The following is a 13,863-nucleotide window of genomic DNA, read 5'->3' as shown; positions in this document are numbered from 1 at the left end:
GCCCCAAGCCAGCTCTTAACCAATGCGCCACTCGGCTGGCCCCTTTTGCTGCTTTTAAGATTCTTCCTTTCTTCCTCCCTTCCTTCCTTCCTTCCTTTCTTCCTCCCTTCCTTCCTTCCTTCCTTCTGTCCTTCCTTTCTTTCTTTCTCTTTTTATTGGGGAACAGTGTGTTTTTCCAGGACCCATCAGCTCCAAGTCAAGTAATTGTCTTCAATCTAGTTGTGGAGGGCGCAGCTCAGTGGCCCATGTGGGGATCGAACCAGCAACCTTAGTGTTATGAGCTCTGTGCTCTAACCAACTGAGCTCACCGGCCATCCCTTAAGATTCTTTCTTTGTCTTTACCCTTTGGCATTTTATTATGATGTGTCATGGTGCTGGCCTCTTTGTGTTGTTCTTGTTTGGTACTCTCTGCACTTCCTGGGCTTATATATTTATTTCCTTCACCAGGTTAGGGAAGTTTTCCATCATTATTTCTTCAAATAGGTTGAAAGCAAATCTTAATCTTTATTTTATGTTTTTATTCAGGTATAGTTGGCATTAAATATTGTATTAGTTTTAGGTATACAGCATAGTGATTCTACATTTCTATACCTTAGGAAGTGATCACCATGATAAGTCTAGTAACCATCTGTAACTGTACAAAGTTATTATTGACTATTTTTCCTGTGCTGTACAGCATATCTTAATTTGTAAGTCAATCTAGTTTCAAGTATTTTTGTGACTGCCTAGTATATTCCTATTCAATGCCATAATAACTGGTTATGCTTTAAAATTATAGGAAGACTAATTAGAGGTTTTACTCAGGAAAATTAAAAATACATTGCAGAGTGATGATGTTCAAATAATTTGAAAATTCAACTTAAAATTAATGGGTAAGTGCCTCCTTAAACTCCATTAAGCAATTCTGATATTTGAGGAACACAGATGCTGGTTCCAGAAGCCTCCCCTGCTTCTTCATTTTACCGATGCAGTTTGTATGTGTTGTCAATGGAGAGACATTTATAGTAAACAGAACTTAATGATTAAAACTGTATGTCTAGTAATATCTGTATCTAAGAAATACTTCATTTATTTCACTTAAGTCTGTTCACAATTGAGATAACATTGAAAACAAGATTAAGGTAAAAGATGAAAGCTTTTCCTGGACATCAACCAGTCTCCCAATTTTTTTAGGGCAGGCAGGTGAGGGGAAGACGATGAGTGACACAAGAAAGGAGAGAGATCACAAATGAATTTCTGAGAGAAGAAAGAATATATACCTAAAGCAAAACAAACAAAACCCTGTCATATTAAGATCTGCAGTCTGAAGAAAGAGGAGCCCACATTTACAACTCTTACAAATACATTGAATGGGGAACTGACAGACAATATTATCTTTTATTATTGCAAAGGAGTTGTAACTATTGATATAGTCAAAATGTTGCAATTGGAGGATATGGAAGAAATAAATAGCATATAGAAAATATTCGCCCAGTGACCAGCATTATAGTCCATAAAGCATAATGTTCAGCCAGTAATTCCCTGTTGAAACACACAATTGCCGTAGGTCATATGATTGATTTAAAATACTTATGAAGCACCACTAAAACTAAAGAGAAAAGCAAAATATAAAAATTTATGCCTTCATAAGATTATATTCTGGTGGGAAAAATAGGTAAAAACAGGATAAATAAGTAAAGTTATAGATATAAAGACACAGATACAAAAAGAGTTATATCAATAGTACTAAGTGCTAAAGAGACAAAATAAAGCCAGGAAAGGGGATAAGATGTCTTGGGCAGAGGTGTTGGTGGTGTGGAGATGAACAAGAGAGTGACTTGAAGTAATATCCGGAGGAAGCGAGGGTGTCTGGGGAAAGAGCATTCCAGACAAAGGGAAGAGCAAATGCCAAGACATCGAGACGGGAGGGTGTCTGAAGTGTTGGACGGATTACAAGCTAGTGTGGCTGGAGCAGAGGGAGTGAAGGGAAGAGAAATAAGAGATGCAGACACCTCTTATAGTTACAGTTCTCTCTCCCCTTGTGATGAGAACTTTTAAGATCTACTCTGATAGCAACTTTCAAATATACAGTACAGTATTGTGCACTCTCACCATCATGCATATTATATCTCCAGAAGTCATTTATCTTATAACTAGAAGTTTGTACCTTTTTGCCATCTTCACCCAGTTCTTCCACCCTCCATCCCCTGCCTCTGGCAACCACAAACCTGATCTCTGTTTCCATGAGTTTGGTGTTTTAGATTCCACATATAAGTGAGATCATACAGTATACAGTATATACAGTATACATTATACACAGAACTGACTTCTGTGGTCTCACCAAATGAATAAATGATGGATGTTTACTAAACTCGTTGTGGTACTCACTTTGCAATATATACATAAATCATGTTATACACCTTACATGTATACAATGTTATAACGTCAATTATATCTCAATAAAACTGGAAAAAATAATGACAACACCAAACGCAGTCAAGGATGTGGAGAAACTAGATCTCAGACATCGCTGTTGGGATGTATAATGGTGCAGCTACTCTGGAAAACAGGTTTGCAGTTCCTTTAAAAACTAAACACACTTACCATATGGCCCAGCAAGTGCACTCCTGGGCATTTATCCCAGAGAAATAAAAACTTATGTCCACACCAAAACCTGTACATGATTGTTCATAGCAGTTTTATTTTTAATAGCCTAAAATTGGAAACAGCCTAGATGTCTTTCACAGGTGGATGGTTAAACAAGTGTGGTACATCTGTGCCATGGAATACTACTCAGCAATAAAACGAAGTAACGGTTGATACATGCAACAGCCTGGATGAATTCTAAAGGCATTATACTGAGTGAACAAAAGCCAATTTTAGAAGCTCACATACTGCATGGTTCTATTCATATAACATTCTCTAGTGACAACATTATAGAGATGGAGAACAAATTAGTGGTTTCCGGGGGTTAGAGTTCGTGGGGACGAGAGGTGGGTGTGTCTGTAAAGGGGTAGTAAAGGGGAGTTCTTTATGGTGATAGAAATGTCTGTATCTTGATTGTAGTGGTGGTTACAGTAATCTACACGTGATAAAATGACATAGAACTACACACACATTGTACCAATGTCAGTTTACTGGTTTTGATAACTGTTCTGTCATTAGGGAAGATGTAACTATTGGGGGGAAATGAGCAAAGAGTACCTGGGGTCTCTCTGTACTATCACTGCAACTTCCTGTGAAATCTATAATTATTCAAAATGAAAAAGTTGAAAATTTAAAAACCAACAAAAATCTTATTGGAAAAGATTGAAGACGAGAGAGACAGAGAGAGACAGGGACAGGAGGTTAGAGAGGTAACTAAGGACAGCGCATGCCAAGCCCATTGTGAGGTCTTAGAACTTGACTCAGTGAGCTGCAGAGGTACTGAAGGTTTGCAAGAGTGGTATCACCTGACTTGGGTGTTACCAGGATCACTCTGACTGCTGTAGTGGAAACAGAATGAATCAAGAGAGGGCTTCCTTTTAAGATTAGAGAAATAATAGTTTCTTGATGGAATAGTCCACTAGAGAGGGAGAAATTGATGATGCAAAAGAGGGGAGAATTATAACTTATCAGCAACTTAGCAAAGATACTAGCTAACCAGTTACCTTAAGCAATCCAAATGTATCTAGCATAGTATATAATTTACTTATATATTTATTGTTTGTGTTCTATCTCCCACCACAAGAATGCAAGCTCTATGAAGGCAGAGACTTTTCTTTGCCAAGCATAGACTATTACCTGAAACGTAGGTGTTCAATAAGATTTTGCTGCATAAACATTTTTATGGGCATAAAGAGAAAAAAGGTCTATCTCATAAGCATCAGCACTTGGTTTGGAGTGTGGGGCAGAACATGAGGATGATGGGAAGAGATGGTGCCTAAAGAAACAGAGAAATGCCAAGCCAGCCATTGGTTATAACACTATCCTGTAGGGATACAGAAATACATTGTCCTTTTTTGCTTCATGTTTTATGCTTACTTTTGAAATTCTTTTGTATCCAGAATAAAATGTAGGAAAGACTTTCAATCTCTATCACATGATTACCTGAAGTATATATTTGATAAATATAGTTTGAAGGACTACCTACATGAAAGGTTCTACACTAGTTTTCTTTCTTTTTTTTAAATTAAAGTTTATTGGGGTGACAATGATTAGTGAAGTTACATAGGTGTCAGGTGTACAATTCTGTAATATATCGTCTATATATCACATTGTGTGTTCACCACCCAGAGTCAGTTCTCCTTCCATCACCATATATTTGATCCCCTTTTGCCTCCCCTACCATCCCCCCTTTACCCTCTGGTAACCACTAAACTGTTGTCTGTGTCTATGAGTTTTTGTTTCTTTATTTGTCTGTCTTGTTCCTTTGTTGTTGGTTCTACACTATTTTTCAAAGGGCTCCCCAGGCCAGTGATTCTGGAATTAGGCCATGTAATTTCCTAAAGCATCCCCAACCCTTAGGTACGTACACACGCCCACCACCATGAGAATCACTACTAAAGATTAAATATTTTTATTTTCTTAAAGACTATTTTTAGGGAAGCATTAAAAATTGATTCATTTGGCCAGATCACAGAAGTCAGTTCTCTGGATTTTTAAATACAAGACGCTGAGTATTCTCTCTTACAGTAACCAAGGCCTGGGGAAAAGTGCTACTGCTGTGGCACAGTGACCCTCTTGTCCAGAGCATTCAAGTAAATGTGAGGTTCTCTTCTCTAGTTTGGAGAACTCAAGAAAGGGCACATTCTCTATATAACACAAGTTATAATTTCTGACACAAGAGCACCTTATTCTAAAACAATTCAGTGTGAATTGCTGTTTAAAGACTGAAACTCACACTGCTTTGAGCTTAAATGTTCATTGCTCTGCTAATAAACTGGACATTATTATAAGTGATAAATAAATAAATATATTTATCTCTCTGTAACAGAGAATAACACTTGTCTTTCCTGTCCTCAAAGAAATAGTTGTCATCGTCATAACAAGTTACAACTGAATCCATTATCTCATTCACACAAGGGTGCCATTTTCATTGAGGGAATTAACTACAGTAAGTAAATAATTTGTAAGTAGAATAGATAGAAGACATATCTTGTAAAATATTTCTTGATCTCTAGGAAAAGTCAATCTTTGGTCTTTCTTGTAACAGAAATGAACTGACTTGAAAGGATACTGGTTTTGTCCTTAATATTCAATATTATTGACATTTTTGTGTGCATGCCCTTCTACAAATTCTAACACATCTGTAGATTTTTCTTATTACCGCCACAGTTAGGATACAGACCAACGACATCACATACCCCACCCTGGACTCCCTTATGCTGTCTCAGTATAGCCGGGATCAGCAAACTATGCCTGAATCCAACGTGACCCATAACCTGTTTTCTTAGGGCCCAGAAACTAAAACTGGTTTTTACATTTTTCAAGTGTTGGAAAAAGAACAAAAGCAACACATATAGAGGAGAACATGCAACAGAGACCATATGTGGCCCACAGTGCCTAAAATATTTATCATTGGCCCTCTCCAGAAAACGTTTGCTGACCCTTTGTTTTCCAGTCATGCCCTTGCCCTACCCCAACCCTTGGAAACCACTAGTCTGTTCTCTGTCACTATAGTTTTTGAAAATATTATACAAGTGGAATCATACAGTATGTAGCCTTCTGAGACTTTAGAGCATGATGCCTTTGATTTTGCACTTGTCAGTAGCTCTTTCCTTTTTATTGCCGAGGATATTTCCATTGTATGGACGTACCACCATTTGTTCATTGACCTGTTGAAGGACATTTGGGTTGGCTTCAGTTTTTGGCATTTATGAATAGAGTTGTATGAACATTCATATACATATTTTTGGGTGTTTTCATTTTTCTAGGAAAATACCTAGGAGTGGGGTTGCTGGATCATATGGTAAGCATATGTTTAACTTGATAAAAAAAACGGTCAGACTGTTTTTCAGAGTGGCTGTACCAGTTTGCATTCCAACCAAAAATGTATGAGACTTCCAGTTGCTTTGCATCCTTGTTAGGACTTGGTACTGTTAGTATTTTTTATTGTAGCCATTCTAATAGGTATGTAGTGGTATTTCCTTCTGGTTTTAATTTGCATTTCCCTGATGGCTAATGATATAGAACATCTTTTCATGTGCTTATTTGCCATCTGAATATCCTCTTTGGTGAAGTGTTTGTTCAAGTCATTTGCTATTAAAAAACCTTTTTATTATGAAATAACTAAATTATCTGGAAAGGACAAAATGTTTCTTTATTCTTAGGCTCTATGTAGCAATAGTCAGATCTGAAATTTGGATATTTGCACTATGCTTTCACTGTGTGTCAAATTAGTGCTTTGGTTTTGAAATGATCTTTAAAAAAAAGTTAAAGACATTTTAGAGCCCTAACTGCCAATTAAGAAGAGTTAAATTATCAAGCTGGTCTGTTATTTGTGTTTGTAAGAAAAAAATAGGTAAGTTGCTGATTAAGGCTAATTGGAGCTAATATTCCTAATCGCGATTAAAATGAGGATTTTTTTCTCTAGATTTTGTCATGTTATATTTTACATTCTATATGTAACGATTAATTTCATACTAAGGATGGTTCACTGAATGTATAATAAATGGAGCAAGATTTAAAAAAAAAAAAGATAGTGTAGAGAAGTCTCATGTACCCTTCACCCAGTTTCCCGCAATGGTTATATCCTACATAACTATAGGGTAATAGGAAAAACCAGGAATTGACATTGGTATAATGTATGTGTATAGTTCTATGCCATATTGTCATTTGTGTAGATTCGGGTAACTACCACCTTAAGCAAGATGCAGAACTATTCCATTACCGCTAATATCTCCCATGTGCTACCCCTTTATAGTCATAGCCGTGTACCTCCATCCAACCATCCCTAATTCCTGGCAACCAGTAATTTGTTTTCCGTCTCTATGTTTTTGTCACGTTGAGAATGCTATATAAATGGAATCATATAGTATGTGACAGTTTGAGATTGGCTTTTTTTTACTCAGCATAATACCCTTGAGATCCATCCAAGTTGTTTCATGGGTCAATAGTTCATTGCTTTTTATTGCCAAGTAATTATTCCACGGGACATACCATGGTCTGTTTAACCATTCAACTATTGAGGGTCATTTTGGTTGTTTCAAGTTTTGTCTATTGCAAATAACACTGCTATGATCATTTGTGTGGACATAAATTTTAATTTCTCTGAGTTAAATATCCAGGAATGATTGCTGGGTGGTAGTTTAAGTTTTTGCTCATTTAAAAAAATTGGGCTGTTCGTTTTCTTATTGTTTAGTCTTGAGAGTTCTTTATATATTCTGGGTACAAGTTTTCTTTTTTCTTTTTTCTTTTTTTTTTTAAAGATTTTATTGGGGAATTGAGGGAGGGGAACAGCATTGAGGAATCAGGGAAGGAGGACAGACAAGTTTCTGTCCTTTTGTTCAGTCTAGTTGTGGAGGACGTCGCTTCACTGACCCATGTTGGTATTATCATTGTGCTCTTCCTCGGTGAGGCAGTCGCTTGCCAGCCATTGGACGGTGGCTCTTGGCAGCTCACGAAAGCTCACGCCAGCTGCCGACCAGCCCCACTGCAGCCTACGCCATCGCCGGCAACTCACGGCAGCCCAGCTTCAGGTTGAGTTGTTGTTCACCATCTTAGCTGTAGAGGGCGTAGCGTCACTGGCCCTCATGTGGGATCCGAACCGGGGCCCTGTTGCTCAGAGCTGGCGTCCTAAGCCAACTCTTAACCAACGCGCCACTTGGCTGGCCCCTACAAGTTCATTTCTTAAAAAACAAAAAAACAAAAAAACATACTTTTGATGTCGTATCTAAGAAATCCTTACCTAACTGGGGATGATGATGATTTTCTCCTATTTTTCTTTCTAAAAGGTTTACAGTTTTATGTTTTACATTTAGATATGGGATCCATTTTGAATTAAATTTTGGGTTAGGTATGAGACTTCGATAAAACTTCACTTTTTTGCATATGGATGTCTAATTGTTTTAATACCATTTGAAAGAATAGTCTATTCTTTCTCCATCTATGCCAAAAATGGTATATCATACAATGCAATGTTATTTGGCAATAAAAAAAAGAAGTTCTGATACATGCTACATATGGATGAACCTTAAAAACATTATGCTGAGTGAAAGAAGCCAGACACAGAAGACCACATACTATATTCATTCCATTCATATGAAATGTCCAGAATAGGCAGATCCCTAGAAACCAAAAGTAGATTGGTGGTTGCCTATGCTATTAGGGACACATCCTTTTGCTAGCTTAATCTTTAGCATTTGTTTGAAGTAATGAGCCATGATAAAACCCACACTACATTGTTAATTATTTCTGTTTACACAGTCAAATGGCTTTTAAAGAGTAAGAAAAAATATTGGATATTACCCATATACTTAACTATTTCCTATTACTCATATACTTAACTATTTCCAGTGCTCTTTCTTCCTTTGTGTAGATCCAGATTTCCTTTTGGTAGCATTTTCCTTCTGCCTAACAGATTTCCTTTCACATTTATAAGAGCAATAATCTACTGGTGATGAATTCTTTCACTTTTTCTAAGTCTGAAAAAGTATTGTTTTGTCTTTGTTTTTGGAATTTTTTTTCTGAATATAGAATTTTAGGTTGACCTTTTTTTTCTTTCAGTACTTTAAAGATGTTGTTCCATTGTCCTTGCATACATTGTTTCTGATGATAAATATGCTGTCATATCTTTGTTCACAGGACATTGTCAATAAGGTATGATCACAAGCAGCGTGGAACTCCGATGGGCACAGCCAAAGCTGTTGTCCACAGGCAGGATTTCTTCTCTGTTTCAGGGAAGACTCAGCCCTGCTTTTAAGGCTTTCTAACTCCTATTATCATGGTTTATTACTTCAAGCAAGTGCTAAACATTAAGCTAACAAAAGGGTGTGTCCCTAATAGCATAAAGAACAGATATCCTGTTATATCCTTGAGTGGTGGCAGCAGAAGTGACCAGCCACAAAATTAAAGTCCTGTTAGATAAAATTTCATTTTCCTTGCTCTGGAATTAATTCACCCCTTTTCCCATCAATATATCTTCTGAACTATCCCTCTTCCTTAGTCAGAATTTTAATAACTGTGTATTTTAAGTGAAAGAGGATGATTGGTTTTGATAATTAGGTGATGGAAAGTAACCAGTAAAGTTAACTTAAAAAGTACCAGGGCCCAATTGAAGAAACAGGCCAATATAATAACTATGTGGATTTGTACTTACAAATGAGTAAGTACTCACAAAACTCATTTTTGTTGTTGTCGTTGTTGAGATCTTCCATTACAGATATGGGTGGCTGAATGACTAAGTTCTGGCTAATGAGATGTAAACACAAGTTTTGGGTTGGGATTTTGGGTAAGGTCTTTTAAAAGGGGGTTGACTTACCTGGAAAGTGCCCTTCTGCCCCTTCTCTTTTCTCTCGTCCTTTTTCCTCCAGCCTAGGATGCAGATAATAGCTACTGTGGCCCTGGCCACCTTGCAGCCATGAGGCAAACTTTAGGGTGGAAGTTGTGTGCTGAGAAGTACAAAGCAGCAAGATAGAAGAAGCCTGAGACTTAAATGACTCCATGGGCTTGTCAGACCACCACTGCCTGCTTCTGCCTGCAAAAGAGAAAAATAGCCTTCCCATTTATTTAAGCCATTGTTTGTTGAGTGTCTGTTACTAGCAGATGAACACAAATCATAAATGATGCACTCACATCCATGTGATGGGTACCATCGTCTCCTCAGTACCCTTCTTCTAATGAGACCAGTGTGAACCTGACGTGGAATATTTTGGATCATTAATTTAGGGTTGTGTCTCAGTTAGTCTTTCCCTCCACTTCCAAACATAATGCCTGACCATTATTAGGTGCTCAGTAAAAACTGACTGACCCTTCAGGGGCCTGGCTTAGTCTGGATTCATAATTCTCAGACTCGTCTCCAGTTTGGTCAGGCTAGCCATGTTCTGTAGCCATGTGGTTCTTGCTTAAAAAAGAGCAAACAAACTGCTTCACTTTCAAGATAGTATAGTCTAAATACAATCACGAGGGTATTTAAAGTAGTAAAAGGCCATTGAAAACAGGAGATCAAGCCAATTCGTAAAATGAAAAAAGGTAGATGATGACAGAGGTACAAGAAGAGATTCCAGGCCTGTGTTCATCTTTCTTTCCTAATCCAACTCTCTGTGGTACATTTTGTATGTGTTCTTCACTTCTCCTGCCCTTTAGAGTACAAATGCTCATCTGCTTAAACATTTGTAAAACTATCATTTAAAATAAAGTGACCTACATAAATAAGTAATTATCATGGATGAATTAGTAATGAGCAAAGGAAGGAGGAAGGAGTACACGCTCATGCTCGTGGGTGACACACATAAAGAATCAACAATGGCATTCTGCTAGGTCACCAGGACAGGAGGAAACCATGAGGGAAGAAAGAGGAGTCAGAGGCCAAATATGCCCAGAAAAGGTTTACATAAATATTGGGGAAACAAAGCCTCGCCAACCAGATAAGACATTTTCCCCTGACTTTCTTTTTTTTTTAAGATTTTATAGGGGAATTGGGGGAGGAGAACAGTGCTGGGGAATTGGGGAAAGGGAATAGACAAGTTGCTGTCCTTTTGTTCTTTAGTCTAGTTGTGGAGGACGTCGCTTCACTGACCCATGTTGGTATTATCATCGCGCTCTTCCCGGGTGGCGCAGTCGCTCGCTGGCCATTGGATGGCCGCTCACGGCAGCTCACAGAAGCTCACGCCCGCTGCCGGTCAGCCCCACTGCAGCCTACCCCATTGCCAGCGACTCAGGGCAGCCCAGTTCCAGGTGGAGCTGTTGTTCACCATCTTAGCTGTAGAGGGCAGTCTCACTGGCCCCCATGTGGGATCCAAACCGGGGCCCTGCTGCTCAGAGCTGTCGTCCCAAGTCAACACCTAACCAACGCGCCACTCGGCCGGCTCTTTCACTGACTTTCAAAAAGGCATTTCAAAATGACTGGAATTGCTGGCATCTAGCTCTCCTTCCAGACTGTGGGAACTGTGTTGTCCCTATGACAAACCTACAGCCAAGGAAAATAAAATTCAGTCACCCTTCAAACAAGAAGGGCCCGGAGATGTCTAAAGGAAAGAGGACATGAAGTAGTTTAAGCTGTGGAGTGTTTGAATTTCTCATCTATCTTTTTCTGGTGACACAAGGTCAAAAGCTTATGATCCTAACATTGTGGAAGTGTGTTTGGTCCCTAATGTGAAGATATGAGGCATGTGATAGAATATTCAGAAGTAGCAGGGTGGACATGTAAGAATAGAGCTATGAGAAGTCAACGAGTTAGACATTTTATCCTTGCTCTACTCCTAACTTTGCCCATTACGACTTTGCCTCCAGTGTTTTATCTTTGGCTCAGCATATTTTTTATTTTACTTTTTTTTTAAAGGTTTTATTGGGGAATTGGGGGAGGGGAACAGACAAGTTGCTGTCCTTTTGTTCTTCAGTCTAGTTGTGGTTTATTTTACTTTGTACATGTTATTTTCTTTCTTCAACTTGTTTTATTTTGAAAAATTTTAATCTTACGGAAAAGTTGTAAAAATAGTACAATGAACACTCACATACCCTTTACCTAGATTTACTAGTTAACATTTTGCCAAATTTGTTTTCTCCCTACCTAAATGTGTTTTTGTGTAAATATGTGCACACAGGTGCATGCATGCACACACAAACACACACACCTTTCTGTGCTAGATCCAAGAGGTTTAAATATAAGTTTCAGACACCTTGACATTTTACCCATACATACTTCAAGCATATTTTTCTTAAGAAAAAGGTATTTTTCTACATACCTATAGTACATTTAGCACACTGAAGAAAATGGTCACACAGGACATTTAACATGGATATGATACTGTTATCTAATATACATTATATATTCATATTTCTTCAACTGTACCAATAACAGTAGTGTCTTTTATACTGTTTTTTAAAAATCCAACTACTGATTAAAGAGCACACATTGCATTTAGTTGTCATGTCTGTTTACTTTCTTTTAAAGATGATCCCTGAACTTCTTTATCTTTCACGACATTGACATTTTTGAAGACTCCAGGTCAGTTATTTTACATAATGCTTTTATTTTATTATTTCCTTATGATTAGAACCTTTATTATTATTTTTTGACAGGAATACTTCATGTGCAGTTTCTGTCCTCAGTGCATCATATCAGAGAACACATCATGTCAATTTGGTGACGTTAACTTTGATCATTTGGTTCAAGTGGTATCCACTAGACCTCTCCATTTATAAAGGTACCTTTTTTTTCTCTTGGTAGTTAGTAATTGTAACTAGTGGTACTTTGAGACTGTGTGAATATACTCATATTCTTCCCGAATAATCATTCACTCAATGATTTTACATCTATTGATGATTCTTGCCTGAATCAATTGTTATAATGGTGATTGCAAAATGATAGTTTTCTAATTCTAACAAGCTTGCATTTGTGAGTTGGCATTCTTCTGTAAACAACTTTCCCTACTCCTCTTCTCCTTAAATTTTGTAAGAGTAGTGTTAGTTTGAATTCTTTTTTATTCAATGTGTTGTTATCTATTCCAGTCATTATTCATTTAGATACTCAAATTGTCCCATATATAGCAAGTGGGAACCCTTTCAAGCTGGCTTCTGTCTTCCTTTTACATGACCTCATCAGTTTCTGAGTACTTCCATATTTTCTGGTACAAGATACTCCAATCCCCCCTTTTCTTCTCCCTACTCCAGCCTAGAACCATCCGCTTCTATAAGGAGCCCTAGTTCTTTTCAGTGGGATGTAATCTCTACAGACAAAGTTCTAGGCACTAGGTGTGCTCATTGCTATTGAAGTGTTATCTACAGATATTTTAAACAGAAAAGAAATACTATTGAAAAGGGTCATTTCAGCTGGACTGTGTAAGGATGAGTTAGACAAGAATATAAAAAATATAAGAATTTTGGAAGGTTGGTAGTAATTCCAATAATGGTTTACATTTGTATAAGATGATTGAAATGCATGACACCTGGTAATGTCAAAGCTGATAATCACAAAAATACTAAAAAATCTATACTGACCATACTCTCATCAGCACAGTAATATATATTTTCCACATATAATGTAGAATGTGAGTTGCATCATTTAACATAGATTTTTAAACCCCAAATTTATATTTATAGTAAATTTTTTAAAAGAAATTTTATTGGGGAACAGTGTGTTTTTCCAAGACTCATCAGCTCTAAGTCAAGTAGTTGTTTCTATCTAGTTGTGGAGGGTGTAGCTCCTTGACCCATGTGGGAATTGAACCGGCAACCTTGGCGTTATGAGCCTGTGCTCTAACCACCGGAGCTAACCAGCCGCCCCTATAGTAAATTTTTCTGCCTAGGTTCTCAACCTTATTTGTACTTAGGACTATTTTCAGATTTTATTTGAGAAGGAGGGAGAAAAGATGAATCAAAGAAAAGGAAGGGACCACAGAGTGCTTTAATTAGATAAAATAAATGGGTTCCTGGTAGTTGAATCTACCATCTGAATGAGTCTTGGCATAAAGGATAGGTTTATAAAAGTGATTTCCTTAATTCTCAGAGTATCTGTGCGACACACGGTATTAACAACTATGTAATACTGCCCACTCTCCATAGAACCAAGCAAAGTGGGAGCTCTTATAAATTATTTTAAAATATATAATGGTTGTATATATAACCCACGTAAAACTGAGCTGTACCATGGCCCAGTCTTAACATAGTGCTGTTTTCAAAGAAATGTCAGTGTAACGTTCAAGAAACAATTTCAAAAGCAATGTAATTTTTTTTTTAAAGATTTTT

General features: G+C 37.4%; 1 long non-coding RNA gene across 1 annotated transcript in view; it reads left to right on the top strand.

Moving 5' to 3' along the window:
* Positions 1-13,863, top strand: part of LOC109386659 (uncharacterized) — a 105,626-nt gene that overhangs the window by 28,269 nt on the left and 63,494 nt on the right. Inside the window, exon 3 of the long non-coding RNA XR_002124825.1 lies at positions 12,199-12,323. This is a non-coding gene — a long non-coding RNA (uncharacterized LOC109386659). The remainder of the gene's footprint in view (positions 1-12,198; positions 12,324-13,863) is intronic.

Source organism: Hipposideros armiger, unplaced genomic scaffold (genome assembly GCF_001890085.2).
Source record: "Hipposideros armiger isolate ML-2016 unplaced genomic scaffold, ASM189008v1 scaffold_7, whole genome shotgun sequence".
Taxonomy (NCBI): domain Eukaryota; kingdom Metazoa; phylum Chordata; class Mammalia; order Chiroptera; family Hipposideridae; genus Hipposideros; species Hipposideros armiger.
This window is presented reverse-complemented; position numbering and strand designations above follow the sequence as displayed.